The 21,418-nt window shown below is 38.5% G+C and overlaps 1 protein-coding gene across 8 annotated transcripts in view; it reads left to right on the top strand.

The window, feature by feature from the left end:
- Nucleotides 1-10,113: 10,113 nt before the first annotated feature.
- The window catches only part of kmt2ca (lysine (K)-specific methyltransferase 2Ca), a 161,217-nt gene continuing 149,912 nt past the window's right edge, over nucleotides 10,114-21,418 (top strand). For 6 of the 8 annotated variants that reach the window (XM_034305555.2, XM_034305559.2, XM_034305563.2 and 3 more), the window contains exon 1: nucleotides 10,117-10,668. The gene's annotated coding sequence lies outside the window, so the exon portion shown is untranslated. Of the gene's footprint in view, nucleotides 10,669-21,418 lie in introns of all 8 variants that reach the window. The other 2 variants (XM_034305542.2, XM_034305550.2) reach the window with 2 other exon arrangements.

Here is a 21,418-nt window from a genome sequence, read left to right as displayed (position 1 = left end):
CCGATTTAGTGCCATTGCGACCAAAGACAGTCCATGACAAACTTCTGTCAGTGTCAGAAGTTTTTCTATTAAAATCTCAGAGAATGACTGCTGCTACGGCACTCACCGAAATGCCACCAACAGGAGGACGGCAGGAGATGATGCAAAACTAATGGGACAGCTACCAATACGGTAGTGGCGATCGTGAAACGTAAATGAAACATGACAATGGATAGAAACCCAGAAAATTCTTATTACCTTAAGCTACCTTTGAAGAATGTTTGTGCTTCTAAGAGAATGTTTTCTGCATGAGCTGATTTCTGGATCACACTGATTGATGAGCAGAACATAGTCATTTTCTTTAATCACAGGTCTATCATTAGATCTTCATTTTATATTCTGACATGAAGAACACACTCATACAGTGTGTCAAATAATAATCTTAAAAGAACGCTTTAGAAGTGTATGTGTGGGATGTTCCAGTGGTTGCTTAATAGCACCTCCACCTTATGTGCTCTCACTGCAAATAACTGATTTGTCCATAGGCACTGGGGTCCTCATGGTTCCAATATTGATCTGTGGCGCAATATTACATTTCTGTTTAAGGTACAGTGGATTGATTAGTGTGTTGGATTGACTTCCTTCGCTGATTACTGAAGGCACATCAATCTCTATTATGCCCAGTCCAGGCCTCGAGTCATAATGTGAACTTGACTGCTGACGTGTATCAAAGAGACCAGCTGTGCATATTTGTCAAAAATGATTCATCTTTCAAAACTTCATGTGAGTCCCTTCATTGTGACACTCGTATCCATCATCCACTGTTCAACATTTCCGGTGGTCTGTAGGAATAAAACAAGATTCCACAGCATTTGGCAGACATCCTTATCCAGAGCAATTAACATTTATGTCATTTTGTTTTACTAGTCAGCTGAGGGTCTTGCTCAAGTAGCAGCAGGAGCTTGGCAGTGCTGGGAGTTGAACTCACAACCTTCTGATCAGAAAGCCAATGGCTTAACCACTGCCCTACATGCAGTCTCTGAATGTGACTGGCATGATGGATTCAGAAAGGACAAAAAAGCCAAGTGATACAATGGTAATACTCACCCCACTTCACCAGTTCAATTCAATTTTATATGTGTAGCTCTTTTAACAATGGACATTGTCATAAAGCAGCTTTACAGAAATATATAAATACCAGATATAAATTTTAAATTTATCCCTAATGAGCAAGCCAGAGGCGAAGGTGGTGAGTAAAAACTCCCTGAGATGACTTGAGGAAGAAACCTTGAGAGGAACCAGGCTCAAAAGGGAACCCATCCTCATCTGGGTGACACCAGATAGTGCGGTTATAAATCATTCCCTTCTATAGTCTATACTATATAAAAGTACAATTGTGTAACCAATTGATCCAGTCCAAACTGTATGTGTAAATTATATTATAAATGTATGTGTGGTTCTATGAATTTTTGATGACCATCAGATAGATACTTGCGTGTCACTTAAGCCCAGTTTGGACTGGATTAGGTTTACATGGTGAGGGGGAGTGATTATTACCATTGTATCGCTTGGCATTTTTGTCCTGCCTGAATCCCTCATTTTCACAGACTGCATGTTCCTGTGTCTGGAGCGACTTCTATATAAATAACCCCAGGTAATATAGAGTATATCCTGTCCAGTGTGACATGTTGGTATAGATTCAGTTATATCCTGTATAAAAAGAAGTTTTGTTCTTTTTTCTTCAGTATAAAGAGACTCCAGGAAGTTCTTGCTCTTTTCTAATTTGTCCAAATTTAAAATACACAACAATAGAATGTGGACGGAGTTTAAAAAGATGTATCAGATCTTTCCAAGGGTTTCACTTCAGGGGGATTCAGGCCAGTTATTCAGTTCTCGCTTGTTCATGTGACCTACTAATGATCAAGCACAACTTGTGTGGCCACGTCCCCCACAGCAAGCACTTATAATAAGGTCAAAACAGTTTGTATTAATATGACTTGCATGTAGTATACATAGACCAGGCATAAAGACATCACTCATCCTGTGCAATTCATTTATAATTGCCATGGACGTCCTCCAGCAACATTACATAACAGACACATATAATAAAAAATGATTCCCTCCCAATAGTACATTAGATTCATTAGCTCCTGTATACTCTTTTCTATCTGTCCATTTCTTCACCTGTTTGTGCCTACAATTCAACGCCTCTTGTTGTTTACCTGTTGGTTATATTTTTCCCATTTATTCTCCTGTTTTGCCCTTTTACTTACATGCTATTGATTTATATGAACACTTTCTGACCCTTTTTTTTTTACTTAATTTACGATTACTCTCTTGCTTGCCATTTTGGACTGTTTATGCTTGTTCCAATAAACTCCTTTTTATTGAGCTTTAACCTGCAGTCATCTCTTCTTGATCTCCAGATCTGATCTAAAAAAAAGAAAAGGCAGTGTGACATCTGGCAGTTAAAACAGAAATGTCAAGAAGATTAGACAAAGATTGGCCAAGCACTAGTCAGTATGCTGCACAGACGATACGAAAGAGGCTGCAGGCTGTTACAAATGGTGTACAGCTGTACGTACAAATTATTACAGAATATTTACATCACATGCAGAAAAAGTCATGCAAACTGTTCATTTTAAAATTATTCATATGCTGCCAGTGAAACTTTTTTGAAGGCTGTATATTTTATAATTTTTTTAAACGACCTCATTTCTCACCAAGGAATAGGTATAAGAGAATTGAGAATTGTGTATTATTAAATGTTTTTAATAATACACAGCACTGTTGAATCCTGGATTCTGATTGGTCAGAAGGTGTTGATTAGATTTCTATAACAGCAGCTCTGACTGTAATGCAGCTGCAAATCACAGGTTTCTATACAAATGATTTATACTTTCATGGCAAACACTCCACATAATTCTGAACTAATAATAAATGGTTTGCTGTTGTTTAACAAATATAAGCATTGATACGGTGAAGTTTTCTGTAAGGACATGTTCATTTAAGATTTGTGGAAGGAGTCTCCAGTGCCAGCACTTTGTAGCAGTCAGAGGTAAAGCTGTAACTTTAAGTTTTCGGAAATCTTCAGGACAAAGGAGTTTAAGCTTTGTGGTTTCTCAGTAACATGATACTTTTTTGTCCTATTTACTCGGCTGTTTATGGCTGTTATAATCAATATAGGAAATTATCTCATGGATGTTCTGCAACTTTAAGTGTAACTATAAATGGACAAAAAGTATAGTGTATTGTTCTTTGATAAATAAATGAAATTTATTCATTGGCAAATTGCCGTGGTATAAGAGGGGGAAAATCCTTTGTAGTGCACTCTGATAGGAAAATGAATAATTTCTTCACTCCATCATTGATTATTTTCCCATAACAGCACACCCCCAAGTGCAGAAGGTGTTAATCAACACCTTCTGGCCAATCAGATTTGAGAATTCATCATCTCTGTGCTTTAATACAGGATAGATTTTCCCTTAGATTTGCTCAGATCCTGATGTTTTTGCATATAACTTGCAGACACACAGACATGTCAGTGTTCTTTCAATTAATTAATTAAATCTGAAGTGAAGACAGATTGTGAAGAAGCTGTGCTCTGTGTTTTCACATGAACGTTGAAGGATCTGCAGCACCCCAGTGTACACTATTTTGAATCATTTTTGTTGCTTGTGATAATAAAGGAGCATCTGTGAACAGTAACACACTAAACATTTGGTTGATATACTTACTGTATATTACATTTCTATGCATGTCTTTTTCCCATTTTTTCATTTGGTATTCAAGGGCATGGTTTCCCATGCATTTTTCTCCATCATCTTAGGGGCAACCAGTGACGCGTACGTTACAAATATTCGCATTTTTAAGGGATTCATCTGTTATTTTTTGTTATCATTTACTTGTTTTTTATGACAAATAATAGTTCACCCTCATTCCTTCTAATCACTATTATCATAATAACATGCTATATAAGGATTTGGAAAGTCTAACTGATCACAAATGGTCATTTACAGCTCACCCTGAAAAACTTGTGTCTAAACTGAAGATTTATAGGAACAAATCCTGTTTTTCCTTTCATGCAAGAAGGATATTAGTCTTAGATTATGGTGATCCACTGTCCATGACCACCTCTGCCCAGTGTGTACGTAAGCTGGACAGTGTATATCACTGTGCTTTACGTTTTATTACTGACTGCAAATACTCTACACACCACTGTTAACTGTAATACAGAGTTCAATGGCCATCACTGTGTGTACGTAGACAGCCTCACTGGCTCACTTTTATTTACAAACCTCTACTAAGACTTGATCTTTATTCATATCTTTGAAATGCACAGTTGATGTGAAAACAGATTTCAGCTGTTAAATCAGCTTCAAAGGATATGGACACAGGCTCCGTTGGGAAACGCTGCTGTATGAAATCGCTTTTCTGCACTATTTTTATGATGTTATACTAATTGTGTTGTATCTTTGCTTTTTTTCTGTTTGTGTCTTGATACTTTATGCTGTCCTCTTGGCCAGGTCTGTCTTGAAAAGGACTTTTTAAATCTCAAGATTTTACCTAGTTAAATAAAAATAAAGAAATGAATAACTTGTTATTAACCTTGCATTTTTCTCTGATATCTGCACTGAAAAAAAGTCTTATTGAATTTAATTTTTTTATGTCAAATGGTTTATTTTGTCTACACGCAGAGCTATATTTGTAGCATCAATTACTCATTGGGTTTTAGTTATATTAGCTTAATTATATCAAGTAGAGTTTACTTAAAGTGAGTAATTCCAGCTACATCTAATCATGTTCCATCTACGCGAATAAACTGTGTAGATCAAGTCACAAATAAATGTGATGAGTTAAGTTAATTTAGTCTAGATGCATTACTTTGAAAAAATAATCAGTAAAATTTCCTTAAGTACTGCACACACACACACACACACACACACACACACACAGTCTGACTGAGAAATTTTTTTCACTGAAATACTTTTAGCCTTAGATCTTAAAATAGATGCAAAGCAAGAAATACAGAAAACATCCTTCCACAACACTCATTATTAAATCATTTTAAATTTCCTTAGACTATATGCAAATCGAGTTCATAAGCCACGCCCCCAAAACAGGAGCCATATGCCGAGGTGGAGAAAATGGCCGCTCTCATGGCAAACGAAACATCTGGCATGCGCAATCGAAACCTCGAGCAGCTCAGACTTGATTATTTAGAACTGACTTTAATTAATTGGAATAGACTTATTTTAAAACTGTATATTATTATTTTGTTGAACCAAAAAACGTATAGACAAGCAAAGTTTTATCGTGTACAATTTACTAAAGGTCAAATTCATTTTTTTTCATGTGCTTTGGCAATAATGTAATCTAAGATTTGTGCCAATAAATCATTATTGAACTTATACAACTTATAACTTGTATATTCCTTATATACAGTGAATTGTGTCGTAACACAGTGATGTTAACATTCATGAGTGGGACGATCAGGGAATAACTCGATGATTGATCAGATCATTGCAGCAGGAGGTCATGTAGTTCTATATCTATTCTCAATAGCTACTTGTTTTAGAGTGATTAAGGTAATGAATTTAGAACACAATGTATAGCGGATACATAGAATATATGAAAAGACATGGAAAAAAAATTGATTTATTTTTCTGCCAGATAATTGAATCAATCACCAGGCATTTGCGTTAAATGAGAGCTGATTATAGGCTGTGTGTGTTTTCATTCATCTCACTGATGAAACACAACCAACGCTGTTGCGTTCCATTCAGACCCCCCCCCCCCCCCCCCCCCCCCCATCTCCCCTCCTTACATACACACACAAAAGAGTTTTTCATGCTAATTAACCTGACACTGAAGAAGGTATTAGCCTGGAAATGTAAAATAAAGGGTTCATTAAAGGTGACGGATGTAAGTGAGGATGTGTAAAGCAGTCCAGGTGCAGAGGGGAGTGAAAGAGAGAGCAGTGTGTGAAAAAAACACTATCTCACTGCTTCCACCCATTTCCTTTTACCCTTTTTACAGATTTGTCTGTGTGTGTATGTGTGTGTGTGTGTGTGTGTGTGGGTGTGTGTGTGTGAATGTGTGTTTGTGAATGTGAAAACACAAGGAATGATAATACTTAGATGAGCGTCAGGTTTGTGAGCTTGGTGCCCCCTCATCTCTCCTTCCACAAAAGAGTCTAGTGAGTAAAGAAATAAATAGATAAAACACTTGGGCGCATGCTGTGATGGGAAAATAATCAACAAAGGGGTTAGTGTTAATGATGTGGAGTCACTGTTACTGATTATTCTCCTATAACAGCAGGTTCTGAAGTGTTTTATTTGCCTTAAAATGCAGCAATTTGCCAACTCTAACAATTTTATAGTGTATTAAAGAATGTCATGTTGTCCTTTTTATCCGTTTACAGTTACATTTAATTGTAACTCTACACTTTCAGGAATAAAAGCAACCAGACTGTGTTTTTTTAACTGTCACTGATGTGGTACCATTAAAGGAGCATGTTTTTGCACCTATAGATTTGTACTTGGAAATGTGAATATATATATATATATATATATATATATATATATATATATATATAGTATAGTGTACCTTTAAAAAGTAATTAAAGTGACATACAGTCATTGGACTTTAAATGTACACCACCTGCATCATCTTCCCAGGTAAATGATTACACACTAAAAGTACAGTCTATACAACCAGCCTTTGGTAGTACACACTCACTGGCCACTTTATTAGGAACATCACACTAAAACTGGGTATACTTTCCTCTCAGAACAGCCTCAGTTCCTCATCTCATGGATTCCACAAGCTGCTGAGAAGATAGCTTTGAGCTTCTGCTCCATGTTGACGAGACCGAATCACATAATCGCTGCAGCTTTCTCAACATTCATGCTGCAAATCTCTCGTTCTAACTCGTCTCAAAGGTCAGTCACCATTACTGGAATTTAACATTAACTATTCTCCTGATTTCTGTTGCTCTCTGGACTATTTGTCGTTCCCAGTGCAGCATGTGTCTAGTACAGCTTTACAAACATTTTACACAAAATACAAAGTAAAAAAAAAAAGAAAAAAGTGTGCCAGTCTCCAGCCGAATCAGAATCATTTTATTCGCCATATACATTTACATGTATGAGGAATTTTTCTTGGCGTTTGGTTACAACATGATACATTCAACACACACACCTCAGACAACACAACACAATTACCATCCGAATATACAAAGATTACTCGTTAAGCAGAAATATAGGCTCAGTTGTAACTGACATTACAGTGGCGGTAGAAATAGCAGCTGGATGTAGTTCAGGGTGTGTTTAACGGAGTGGAACAATAGTGATAAATAATAGCAATGACATATAGTTTATAAAAACATTTAGTGCAGATTGTTACTGGCAGAGCAGCGCTGAAGTGATTACTGCCTGCTTAATAACAGAACTTGCCAGTGGAAAGAAGCTGGTTCGATGGCGTGCAGTTTTTCTTAGCAGGGAGCAGAATCGCTTTCCTGGTTTCATGGTAGTTTGTGGAAGAGGTTAACTTTTTACACCTTTACAGCTTTTCTTTTTAGAACTATTGTTTACTGATGATCTTTTTAAATTACAGAATCAGCTACAGGCAACAATCCTGAACTATTTAAAGTTTGTACATGTCAAAGTAGATTGCTAACTTTTGTTCAAAAATGAGATTTATTTACTTATTTATTTTTAATCATAATTTTAGTCATCATTATTAAACCTTTCATGCATAGAGTCCACACATATTTTATATTTTAGGAAAATATAATATAAGATAAAATTGACTGCCAAATTATTTATTTAAAATATTACTTTAATTTAAGTAAAGAAAAAATTTAATTAAAAACATTTTTGTGCCAGCCTCCACTTGAAGGTGTTAGATTTTTTTTTTAAATATTTTTTTTGAAGATTTTTAACCTTCCTTAACTGTGTAAATTTTGTACATGTGAGGAATATTACTATATTTTATTAAAAAATGATAGTTTCCCTAAATGTTAGCAATTTTTTTAAAAAAAGAAAAACATTGAAAATGTTTCTTTATGTTTTTAAATTTCATTATAATGTCTATAATTTTTTTTTTCCTTTTTACTCATGACATTCCTTCACATGGACAAACCATTATTTTTTTTTAATTAAGTAAAAAAAAAAGTCTAAAATGCTGGATCTGCTTATATATAACTTATGCATGAAAGGTTTAAATATTTTAGATTTGAACGTTAACAATTTTGGTTATAAAGACACTGGAAGATTTTTTTTACCATATATACTATATTATATATTTTACGATATTTAGAAAAAGTCATAATTCATATGACATGCACATTAAAAATCAACATCTAAGGTATCTCATCATTCTATTATCGATGGAAACGAAATGACAATTTTTACAACAATTATTAAAAAACGTTTTCGTGTTTATCTTCAGTGTTTTTTTGTAAATAATGTAAATGAAAGTTATTTTGATTTATTTAGTTGTTATTAAAGGTGCGATAGTTGATATGTTTCATTTCTTACATACAAAAACAAATATGAAAAATTATATACAAATGATAAAAATAATAGTTTAAAACCGCTGTCTCAGAGCAAGTGTAGTACATAGCTGGAAAAAAAAAAAACAGTTTGGAAAGCTGCTTTCCGGTCCGGAATGTTTGTTTGTGTTTGGATTGACCTCTTGTCAATCATCTTATGGACACGCCCCCAATGCTTCTCTACATCCTTATAAATCATTACGAGGAGAAGTTGCATGTTTATAGAGATGTAACACGTCTTTCCAGCTGCTGAAAGTTCGAGTGATGTCATAACAGTCCTTCCTAATGCTAACTCTATGTAGCTGAAGCATCATAATTTTTGGGGGTGGAGCCTTTTGTGTGGGGGTGGAAATAGGGGCGGGGTCAGTGAGTAAAAAAATAATCATTCAAATCGTATGCAACTCCACCCATTTAACTATTAGAGACCTTTTTTTTAAAAAAAACAAATTTTATGCTGCGTCTCAGTTCGCTTACTATCCGTCCTACATAGTATCCGAGATTAGAATTAGTGTGTTCCAAACCGTAGTATGTTGAAATGAGGATCCCAAAAGTGAACATCCCAAATGGTTTATTATTTCTGGTGGATTTTTGAAGTGTGGATCTGTGGACACTTTTCAGCTAATATTACCCACAAGTCCTTGCGCTCGGGATGGAGGATGAGTTTTGTGACGGTTTGCTTTGCTGAATTCAAGGACGCATTTTCGAGAGGTGTAACTGAAATCTGGAAAAATAAATCAAATGATATAGTATAAATGATATAAGTAATAATGAATGAAGAAAATCTGAAATGCAGCGAGGAGTTTGTTTACGGTGACACCGTGCGTAACCAGGCAACAACGTTCTCCTCCGTTACATGACGTGTTAAGCGGCGGTCACACTAGACTTTCAACATGTGAAATTTCTTCAGAGACCGCTGAAGATATGGGCGGCAACTGGATATGACAATACACCATCACTTGCCCAGGCGTTGTTTGTCTATCCACACTTCATTTTATATACGATTTTATGATTTTATATTCTCATAAAGCTCAGTTGTATAAAACAGGATGGTGTGACACTGCTATAATCAGTGCTTCCTCCATCTTGGATTTTCTGAAGAGGTCACGCTGTGACGTGTCGATCTTCTATTGGTCACACGTCTTCACGTGATACGAGTTCGCAGGTCAGAGTTCACCAAACTTGAACGTGAGCTGCGTTTCTGGTCTCCAGCGTTCTCATGCGTATGAATGGAAGTCAATGGAAGTGAAAAGTCAGGTGTGTGGCTTTAGTTAGTGTGTCCCATCCATCCATCCAACGCATGTCTTTGGACGTGGGGGAGGAAACTGGAGTGCCCGGAGGAAACCCCTGAAGCATGGGGAGAACATGCAAACTCCACGCACACAAGGCGGAGTCAAGAATCGAACCTCCAACCCTGGAGGATCCACTAAGCCACGGTGCCTCCTGTTAGTATCGCAGTCGCAGTACTTGCATCCTCTTTTGCTACACACTCAAAACTCTGTACTTTTTCTTCACAGAAAGAGTACATACTCTTTTTTTAGTGCATGGAGACCCAGAGTTACATAATGCACCTTTAAGCGTTCCTGTGTCAGCAGTAATAGAAGAAGATCCGGTTTGTAAACTCCACTTCCGTGTTTTGGAGAAGTCCGTGTGATGACTGAAAGGCCGCTTCACCTCGAGTGCGCCTTCATGTATCCATCCGCAGGGTCACTCAGACTTTTTCCTGCTCGGTTTAACGGCGTTTCTCGGCGTTTCCTGGGTTTCTGATCATTTCTCTGGGTTATATTCACTCACCAGACCCTGTGCTCGAGCATCATTGAACTTTAAAGCCGTGATTTTGTTGTGAACCCCTTCCCCATGGACCTATTTTTCCCGAGGCGATGACAGGCGGTGCTTCGGTCCCTCTTAAACATGGCCACCATGATGGAGTAAACGCTACAACTTTACTATTCTGATTTTTGTTTTTTTGGACTTTTTTGCTCTCTTGGTCTCACCCAAACGAGGAATGTTTCATCTCGAAATATCTCGCCGAGCATCTGATCCGTGTGAAAGCTTTGGGAAAAGTTTGTTCTCGGATTATCTGCTGAATTAAGTTGGAAAGGAAAGAAGGGGAAAAAAAGAATCGCATCGATTCCGTAAGCAATTTTCTCCTCTTTCGGTTGCTCAGAGAGGTGTGTGTGTGTGTGTGTGTGTGTATGTGTATGTATGTTTGTGTGTGGCAGGTTGGACTGGATGTTTGTGAGTAAACAGGCTTGCTGTTTAGAAGAGGACCTGAGGAGGATTTAATCAGCACCAGTGCAAACAAACACAGCTCTTTTTTTTACTACGCTGTGTGAACATTGTAGCAGCACAGGGAAAGTGATAGAAGTGTAAAGTGTAAAGTAACAACCTGAACACACACCGCATGACGTCTGGATACATTGTGGTGTTCCTGTAACAGTGTAGAAGCACAGAAGTCAGCTTTACACCCGGACCTGAGGCGATTTTCTGATCAAAGTTCAGCACTGCATATGCATGCAAGCGCACTTTAACTGCACACAGTGCGCGTTCAAGTGCAGGCCTCCACATACACTGCGTTTAGGAAGAAAACAAACAGAAAATACAGACTTAGACAACACCATAATGCTTTTAGCATAATATCTACAGCTGGACGCACTACAGTATGCGGTTTGGGACCGTGTTTTAGGTTTCTGCTCGGATGTAGTGCTAATTGCTTTACCAACTACTGATAATGTTGACACACTGTTTAGTACATTGTGGTTTTGAAGGCAGCTTTACTTTGCTTTAGCATGTAGAGAGTGGAGTTTATACTCCAAATAAAATAAGGAATAAATATAGGCTTGAGTAAGACTAGTCTGTGTCTGTCTCTGTCTATCTATCTATCTATCTATCTATCTAACTAACTAACTAACTAACTAGCTGTACAATACTACACACCCTACTGATAATGTTGACACACTGTTTAGTACATTGTGTTTTTGAACGCAGCTTTACTTTGCTTTAGCATACAGAGAGTGGAGTTTATACTCCAAATAAAATAAGGAATAAATATAGGCTTGAGTAAGACTAGTCTGTGTCTGTCTGTCTATCTATCTATCTATCTATCTATCTGTCTATCTATCTATCTAACTAGCTATACAATACTACACACCCTACTGATAATGGTGAGACGCTGTTTAGTACATTGTGGTTTTGAATGCAGCTTTACTTTGCTTTAGTATATATAGAGTGGAATTTATACTCCAAATAAAATAAATGATAAAATAAGGACCAACTATGGGCTTGAGTAAGACTGGTCTGTCCGTCTGTCTGTCTATCAATCTAACTAACTAACTATCTATCTAACTAACTATGCTGTACTGTATTATAAACTACTGATAATGTTGACACACTGTTTAGTACATTGTGTTTCTGAATGCAGCCTTATATTGCTTTAGCATATAGAGAGTGAAGTTTATACTCCAAATAAAATAAGGACTGAATATAGGCTTGAGTAAAACTAGTCTATCTGTCTGTCTGTCTGCCTGTCTGTCTGTCTGTCTGTCTAACTATACAATACTACACACCCTACTGATAATGTTGATACACTGTTTAGTACATTGTGGTTTTGAATGCAGCTTTACTTTGCTTTAGCATATAGAGAGTGGAGTTTATACTCCAAATAAAATACGGACTGAATATAGGCTTGAGACTAGTCTGTCTATCTATCTGTCTATCTAACTAACTATACTACAGAAACTACTTGTAATGTTGACACAGTTTAGTTAATTGTGGATTTGAATGCAACCTTAGCATATAGAGAGTGAAGTTTATACCTTAAATGAAATAAATGATAAAATAAGGATCAAATATAGGCTCCAGTAAGACTTGTCTGTCTGTCTAACTAACTAACTAATTATAGTGTATTATACTAAAAACTGCTGATAATGTTGACACACTGTTTAGTGCATTGTGTTTTTGAACGCAGCTTTACTTTGCTTTAGCATATAGAGAGTGGAGTTTATACTCCAAATAAAATACGGACTGAATATGGGCTTGAGTAAGACTAGTCTGTCTGTCTGTCTGTCTATCTATCTAACTAACTATACTGTACTTTACTATACTCTAAACGAGTAAGACTAGTCTGTCTGTACTATGCTGGACTAATCTACAATCCACTTAGTGTTGTCACTACTACATTGTGGTTTACGTTGCTTTAGCATATACAGAGCTGTGTTTATAGCCTACTAAAATTAAATAAATAATATATGGAGTAAATAAATATTGGCTCAAATAAAACTATAAAACCTGTATCTGGAACTGTGTGTGTACATTCTCAGGCATAAAGGTACCAGACTGTACTTTTACTTGTTGCTGGAGTGTTGCCATTAGGGTACATTACCTTTGTGTGATATTTTACACAGAAACTTTAAAAAATAATTTCAGGTGCCTGGATAACTGGACCTTAAAATATCTCTGAGCTCAGAATAGGTGTTTGGGAGATTTTTGTACCTTAGTGTTACAGACACCAATACATCAGTGTATCTAGAAAAATTTTTGGAGACATTCTTGTTTTAAATTTATAGTTCTTCACTGCAGGGAAAAAGAATACAATTGACTGATGACTGATGCTGTACTAATTTTGTGTTGGTCCAGTTAAATGCTCTGTAGAAAGTACTGTATACTGTTTCTGCCCTGCCCGTGGGAATGGAGTTGATTTACGATCTGCCCGTGGGAATGGGGTTGATTTACGTCCTGCCCGTGGGAATGGGGTTGATTTACGTCCTGCCCGTGGGAATGGGGTTGATTTACGTCCTGCCCGTGGGAATGGGGTTGATTTACGTCCTGCCCGTGGGAATGGGGTTGATTTACGTCCTGCCCGTGGGAATGGGGTTGGTTTGGTCCTGCCCGTGAGAATGGAGTTGATTTACGTCCTGCCCGTGGGAATGGGGTTGTTTTACGTCCTGCCCGTGGGAATGGGGTTGGTTCGGTCCTGCCCGTGGGAATGGGGTTGTTTTACGTCCTGCCCGTGGGAATGGGGTTGTTTTACGTCCTGCCCGTGGGAATGGGGTTGATTTCCGTCCTGCCCGTGGGAATGGGGTTGATTTCCGTCCTGCCCGTGGGAATGGGGTTGATTTCCGTCCTGCCCGTGGGAATGGGGTTGGTTCCGTCCTGCCCGTGGGAATGGGGTTGGTTCCGTCCTGCCCGTGGGAATGGGGTTGGTTCCGTCCTGCCCGTGGGAATGGGGTTGAGTTCCGTCCTGCCCGTGGGAATGGGGTTGATTTCCGTCCTGCCCGTGGGAATGGGGTTGATTTACGCCCTGCCCGTGGGAATGGAGTTGATTTACGCCCTGCCCGTGGGAATGGAGTTGATTTACGCCCTGCCCGTGGGAATGGAGTTGATTTACGCCCTGCCCGTGGGAATGGAGTTGATTTACGCCCTGCCCGTGGGAATGGAGTTGATTTACGCCCTGCCCGTGGGAATGGAGTTGATTTACGTCCTGCCCGTGGGAATGGAGTTGATTTACGTCCTGCCCGTGGGAATGGGGTTGGTTCGGTCCTGCCCGTGGGAATGGGGTTGGTTCGGTCCTGCCCGTGGGAATGGGGTTGGTTCGGTCCTGCCCATGGGAATGGGGTTGATTTCCGTCCTGCCCGTGGGAATGGGGTTGATTTCCGTCCTGCCCGTGGGAATGGGGTTGGTTCGGTCCTGCCCGTTTTGCTGGTACGTTTTTGGCTGAAATTTCACTGCCTCAGATTCAGTTCCGTCTGTTATACACCGTCAAGGCTTTCTCCATCAGTAAGAGTCAGTAATATCATTTTATCTATCACTCAGATGCATCAGATCTCCCGCTGACGCTTTCTGTCACATATGAGTCTATATTTAACTTCAGTTATTTCCCACATCGACACATTCGACATGTGAAGTCGAAGTTTTATTTGCTCTGTCAGAGCACCCAAAGCTTATTTACAACTACTTTAACTGCACTTTTACACTTACAGGCCTGAGAGGCTACTGGTGCAGCTCTGCAGTAGTGAACTTTAAACATTCATGCAACACTTTGGGCTGAAATCGCAGCACAGCTCCAACAGCGGAACAAGCAGCTCTAGCAACAAGCAAACCTTAGTGAACTCTAATGTTGATCTTCTCAAACCAGTGATTAGTATGGTGAGTGTTGTAGATTTAACCAAGCACTGTGTCTGTATATTAACTGATCTACAGCCAATACTGCTATACACTAATGGAAAAGTAGAAAAGGGGGACTTTACACTGAGCGGCCATGTTGATTAGCCGTCACTCTGTAAACGGGGAAGCAACCGGGAGTTAAGAAGACGATCCCAAGTTGATGAGTTGAAATCGCAGGTTGATGAGTGTTTTCTGTGGTTTTTTACCGGTTGTAGGCGGAGAATTACAAGTTACAACTTCACCTCATATGCAGCACTACTTAACATCTGATCTTTATTGGGGATTTATTACATGAAACTGAAAATGATCAGAGACAGGTACTTTCTGTTGTCCCTGTTCTGATAGGATTTGAAAAAGTGATCAAGAAAGGTGCAGTTTAGACTACGTCTATATTAATCTGGCTAAATTTGAAAACGCATCTTTTTTTCTTTTTTTTTTGGCCCTCCGTCCACACTGAGACGGCATTTACGTCATTGTTTTTGAATATCTCAAATTTCAAATTTTCGAATCTTTTTCAATTTATCCTCTTGGGGAGGGCATTTTCAAAAAAGCTCCGTTTTCGCCAGATTCAACTCAAAACAAACAAAATGGTGGATGATGTTGTACTGCAGTTGTTATGGCTGCTGTCCAGTTTGATAGTGTTGTTAAAGATTAATGTCACTTTGTACAGCCTTCAGATTGCATTTTTTCAAAGAGGATGGAATGGAATTTTCAAATAGGACACGGAAAGTAAATTTTTGTTTATGCGTACATGTATATTTGAATGTATATACGTATAGGGATGTAAGCATTTTCAGGCATTTCAGAGCGGATGAGCAATTTTTGGAAAACATTTGAAAACGCCAGTGTAGACGGAGAGCATTTTAAAATGAAAATGCAGTTCTCGGATCTATCCGGATTAATGTGGATGTAGCATTAATACCGTTTTTGCTAAAAGTGTAACAAAAATAATATCAGCATAGCAGCAGGTGAAAAGTAACCTCTAGTAACCTCTGTATATAATTATGGGAAGACTTCAGGCCTGGACTAGCTGCTGAGAAGTGCAGAATGTGTGTGGCTTCTCTAGATTTTATTGAATTTAATTCTGTAAACTTTATTTATTGGCCTTAATGGTCAATGCAGTAGACGAGGTGTGTGTGTGTGTGTAACGCGCGCATACGAAGGCGAGTCGAATGAAAACCTTAAAAGAGAAAAGTAAATGAAATTTGTAGTTGCAGAAGTAAAATTGTATTCGTGCTCCATTATTCTCATCCGCCTCGTGTACTGCTGCCTTAAACCTGATGCAGAATACATAAAAAAAAAAAAAAACCTCAAGGTTTTCATTTGACTCAGCTTTGTATGTGTGTGTGTGTTCTGTTTAAAGTGTTTGAGCAGTATCTCTTTTGTATAAGCCTCTGTATCATAATCTTCCAGCTGTGTAAAGTAGATTTCGCCCGTTCGGAAATGCATCCCAGCTAAATTTATATTGCAGCGTGAGCTCAAGGTGCGTTCTGCGTGCTGCAGTCAGGGGGCGCTAGAGCCAGCTAGCCAGCTAGCAGAGGCGAGTTTCTCCCCAATCCCAGTATGCCATGGTGGAAATATGATACGTCATGGATTCATCACTCTGATCGAACAGCTGGGGAAAATTCCTGACGTTTTCCTGCAGGTTCTTTTACGTTCTTACAAAGAAACCGTGAAGATAAAGATGCTCTGAGGTTTATAACAGGAAAGTATATTGGTAAAGTTTTGGAGAGGTTTGCGTCGGCTGTTTCTCGGCTCTAATTTCTGCTTTTCATCACAGCGTAATTCAGATTGTTTGTAAAATAAAGGTGTGGTGTGATGTGATGTGTCTCTGTAGTATATCACGAGTGTTAGATTTCTTAAGCTGTGCTTTGTTGAAAAAATTCCTGACTTTACAGTCATATTTGTGTGGGTTATGTGGGTTAATATTTGACGTTTTGACGTGAGGATGGTGTGGTGTGTCATGACAGTGTGTGTTCTTCTCCTTTAACGCGCTGAATTTGTCTCCAGAAGGCGCTGGTCATTAGCGGGTAATGTGAATCAGGTGTGTTAAATGAGCGAGAGTGTTAAAACTGCAGTGCTGTCACTGTGAGACTCGCACTCCAGCTCTGAGGTTTGCTGTGCTTTTCTCCACTTTTTTTTTTTATTTCTTTATTTTTAACTCCATAACACTAATGTGATAAGTTCATGGCTGTTCCGGAGCTACGTGAATCACATGCAGCTCCGTAGGATTCCAGCGACGGTTTTCTCAAACGAATTAAAGCAACAAATCCAGCTCGATTGGCTCCAGTGATTCCTCGGACGATTCCTGTGGTGCGTGTGGTCCAACGTTTCTTCACTTACAAAGTTAGCTCATGTTTACTGTCTGACATGCGGAATTGTTGGAAAAACATCTTATGTCATATATATATATATATATATATATATATATATATATATATACCTCTAAATGAAATCTGTATCAGGTCATAATGAAGAAAACTAAATCGTGAGCAGAACAATTGAAGGCTGCTGTGTTTGTTTGAGTGTGAACAGTGATAAATCAGGTCACGCTTACCGGAAGCAGCTGATGTGACGTTAAAAATTTTGTACTTAAGCTTTAAAATAGTTCGATTTATTTTGTTTTCATAAATAAATAAAAATGCATTTTTAATATAAAAAATAAAAATACATCTATTATACATTTGTTTATTGATAAACAGCGAATTTATTAGTATTTCTAACATTTTTTTTGCAAACCTGTACATCATGATACGTATCGTGTACCGTTGAAATGACTTTGAGGATCATGATACGATATTTTTGGCATATCGCTCCCACACCAGCAAATTTGATGCATCTGGTAACTTCCTTCTCTGTTTATTTGTATTATAAAGCACCTATTCATTATTTGTCCATAATTTCGAATGCTGCTATGATGTTATAGCGCTCTCAGTCACATGAACAGCATCATCTAAACGCTTTACTGTTGTATTTTGACCATGTCTATGAGTTAAACCGACTACTCAGCAAAACGATGTGTTTTTTTTAAAAGAATGATCTACCTTCAGTAAGCCTGAACTCTGGCAGGCATTACAGCGAGTCCCTGGTTGTATTTGGGTCACGTTCAGACGTCTCTGTTGGCGCTAAACGAAGGTCGTGCGCTTGTTGTGACCATGTCGCACGTAGGTAAACATGTCCTAGCTCTCCAAACCTGGAAGTAGAGCTTGATTTGCTGCATGCAGCAAACAGAGATCCCTAAACTCATGACGTTTATTATTAAATTGGCACGATGCTGAATTGACAGCAGATACGAGCGTAAGCTGAATTAACAGCTGATCCGTACTGTCATGATGCATGTAATTCATGTGTGATGTGGGAGTAAACATTACATTTATTGTGTTCAGGAAGAAATACAGCAGTGTGTCAAATTTATCTGTGTTCATGTGTCTATAAAAGTCATATTGCTTGTTTAATCAGGGATGAGTATTATTCCATTTTTTTTTTTTACCTCATGCAAGGAAACCACCATCAGTGATTTTGAAATCAGTCAATTGAGAAACTTTTAATTCTTAGGACTTCCTGATGGTGTGTGTCTATATTTATGAGACGATACGGTGTGTGATCACCACCTGTCCTGAGGTATAAAGCAATTTCCGCTTCAGTACAAGGGCCATATTTTTTATAATGTTTTAAATTTTTGTAAGTTTTACGTTATTGTACAAACTCTAAAACACACAATGAAACAAAAAAACAATTGTTAAATCTATAACACTGATTATACACTTCGTTACCGTTAGCAGGCTAGCTTGATCCTAACAAAAGATGAACACGGAGGCGTCCATATTTTATTTTTTTTGTTGTTGTTCACACATTTTAGCTCGAAAATGACATACTTCAGAGCTGCGACCTCCCTCGTCTGAGGAACACTGAACACAGCATTAAGCTGGCAGGTTGGAAGCGCTGTTTCTGTTGTTGATCATTTTAAAATAAAAACGCAAATTAAAACCAACCTAGCCAAGTTGTTAAAGAGAAAGAAAAAGCTTTCTTATGCAGGACTGCTGATGAGGTAGCAATGAGTCCATGCCATTTCAGAATCAATCATTCATTCAGCTTTGATGCGCTGTTTACCCTGCTCAGGCTCACCGTGGATCCGGAGCCTATCCCGGGAACACTTTAGGCTGGAAATAGGCCCTGGAGTGAATGCCAGTCCATCACAACACACAACGTACACACACTTTCACAACTGGGGCAGTTTATCACAGCCAGTCCACTTCCAGGCATGTGTTCAATTCAATTCGATTCAATGACTGGTGACGGTGGTGAGGAAAAACTCCCCGAGACGACATGAGGAAGAAACCTTGAGAGGAACCGTCCTCATCTGTGTGACACTGGATAGTGCGATTAGAAATCAATCCCATCTGTAAGTGTGTACTTCATGATCAGATAGTTTTAGGAGGGGAGAACCAGGAGGAAACCCACACGGACATGAGACATGGGAATGTGAAATTCCACAGAATTCTGAAACATACATCACTATATTTAATGCAGTACAGTATACCTGATTACTGGCCACGCCTCTTTTACTGAGACTGACAGCTACACGTAGGCCACACCTCCTTCACTATGACCAATGTATTGATTCGAATCTGAATCTCTACACCCCTGATTTCCATGGAAACGCCTGGCCTCATTACGCCGTAATTGTGTGTGTGTGTGTGTGTGTGTGTGTGTGTGTGTGTGTGTGTGTGTGTGGAAAGAACTGTGTGTGTACAGTGTACATTCTTGATACAGCAGTCGATCAGATCGTCCAGAGTGCAGCGGGAATGCCGCACCAAGCACGCCGTAGGATTGCTCCGAGGAATCGTTCGAGCGATTTGTCGCTTTACCGTATCATAACTGATTTGCGTAATTGCATAAAAATTTTGCTCGCTAGTGAGCGCAGGTTTAATAAGCATAGCTAGTACGTGAATCCCTGTAGCTGCAGTCTTTATCCTGTCCTGATAAAATCTCGTTATCGGTGACGAAACATCATGTTCACTCCTTCGACAAAATGGCAAAAAAATGTCTAACGTTTCAGCTACGAGCTGCGGTGTTGTCGTCACTCATAGAAGACGCTGTTTGAGTTTTGCTATCATCTTTATTTTTTCCACTCAACTTCTGACTCTATTACGTTTTTGTGCTGTTTTCTACTGTTTTTTAACTTTGTTTTCATTGTTCTGGAAATATTGCCTAGCATCTGTTCAAGTGAATTAATATGTAAAACTAGTAAAAAGTGTTCCCACTAACTAACATGAGGACAGTGACGTTGGTTTGTGTGTGTGGTGCAGCAGGTGGTTAGATTTAAAAATAAATAAAATAAAATAAAATAAGAGTGCCGTGTGCCGCAGCATTGAGCTACTTTGTGCTACTGAGAAATGTGTAAACCGATTGGAGCATTTTTTTTAAATGTTTAAAAACAAACACAGCAAATGAAAATAGTTCTTTTGTGAAAATCAGTAGGGAGTTGAATTTTGTTTCTTCAGGTGTTCGATGAGTGCACGAAACAAAAAATAAAAAATTAGTGAGCATTTAATCAGCAGTCTGCTTGTCCCGGGCGCTCGAGCTAGCGGTTTATGCGCCCGTGGATGGCTTAAATCAAGTCTAGTTTGTAGTTAAGTACAACACAAGCCGTTTTATCCATGTATATGTAGTGTTTTTGTTTGTGATGCATCAGAAGATAAAGATGCCTCTGAAGAAGCACAGTGTGGTTCAGCCTTAACATAGGTTTGTTGTCCTGATTAGTTAAAGTTACTTCTTTAACAACACACAAGAAGTCGTCCTTCACAAGTCCTTTTTCTTACAGACTTATGATCACAGGTTTAGCCCAGCATTGACTGTTTGAGTTTCATTTTAATTTATTGACACACACTCATAATTCTCATAATTGTTCTAGTCAGGGTGAATCCAAAATGGCTTCCTGTTTGCGCCCCACTCAGGGGTTATAACGTTGGACGAGTTTCTCGGGTGGTGACTTTAGGCATAAGTCGTGAAATGCTACTCAAAATTCCAGAAGAAGAAAGATTTTGAAATGAAAAAGCTTTTTGATGCCTTTGCACAGTTCTGCAAGACACAGTGAGTGTGTTTAAAAAAAAAAAAAAAAAAAAAAAAAGCAGAGCATGCCCTCAAATGCAAGTGTGCCAGTACTTTTTACCGGAAATAAAGAGGAGTAAACGTTCACTTATACATAGCCAAGGGTGTCAATACTTTTCTCTTTAGGGAAGATACACCTCTTATTTACCAGATGATGTTAAAAAAGTCACTACACTTTGTATTAGGGCACTAGGTAGGGCATTCAGCTCCATGTTATGTTACACCCTATGTAAACAGGAAGGCATTTGGTACTTGCCCTAACTGAAAGATGGTGGATTTTACTTGGAAAAAATGTAAAATCAAGCTATGTAAAGATCAGAAAACATCAGTGCGTGTAAATCAATAAAAACCAACCCAAAACTTTGATGTTGCTAGTTAGACTCTTCCAAAAAATTTATCAGAAGCAACACTACATATCTGCGCTATTTTTAGCTCTGCCCACATGCAGAAGTTGCGTTACAGTAAATCGTTACCTGTCACCCTGACGGACAGAATTGTAAATATTCTGTCATAGTCTGTTCTTATCTGATGTTTTTATTTCAGTCGAACAGTTGAGTCCTTTCTCGGAGTGACCATGTATGTCGCAATGATTAGCAGCATTCCCGTTGCTAC

Source organism: Pangasianodon hypophthalmus, chromosome 1, assembly GCF_027358585.1.
Source record: "Pangasianodon hypophthalmus isolate fPanHyp1 chromosome 1, fPanHyp1.pri, whole genome shotgun sequence".
In the NCBI taxonomy this organism is placed as follows: domain Eukaryota; kingdom Metazoa; phylum Chordata; class Actinopteri; order Siluriformes; family Pangasiidae; genus Pangasianodon; species Pangasianodon hypophthalmus.
Note: the sequence above shows the minus strand (reverse complement) of the source record. Positions and strands in the feature narration are given on the sequence as shown.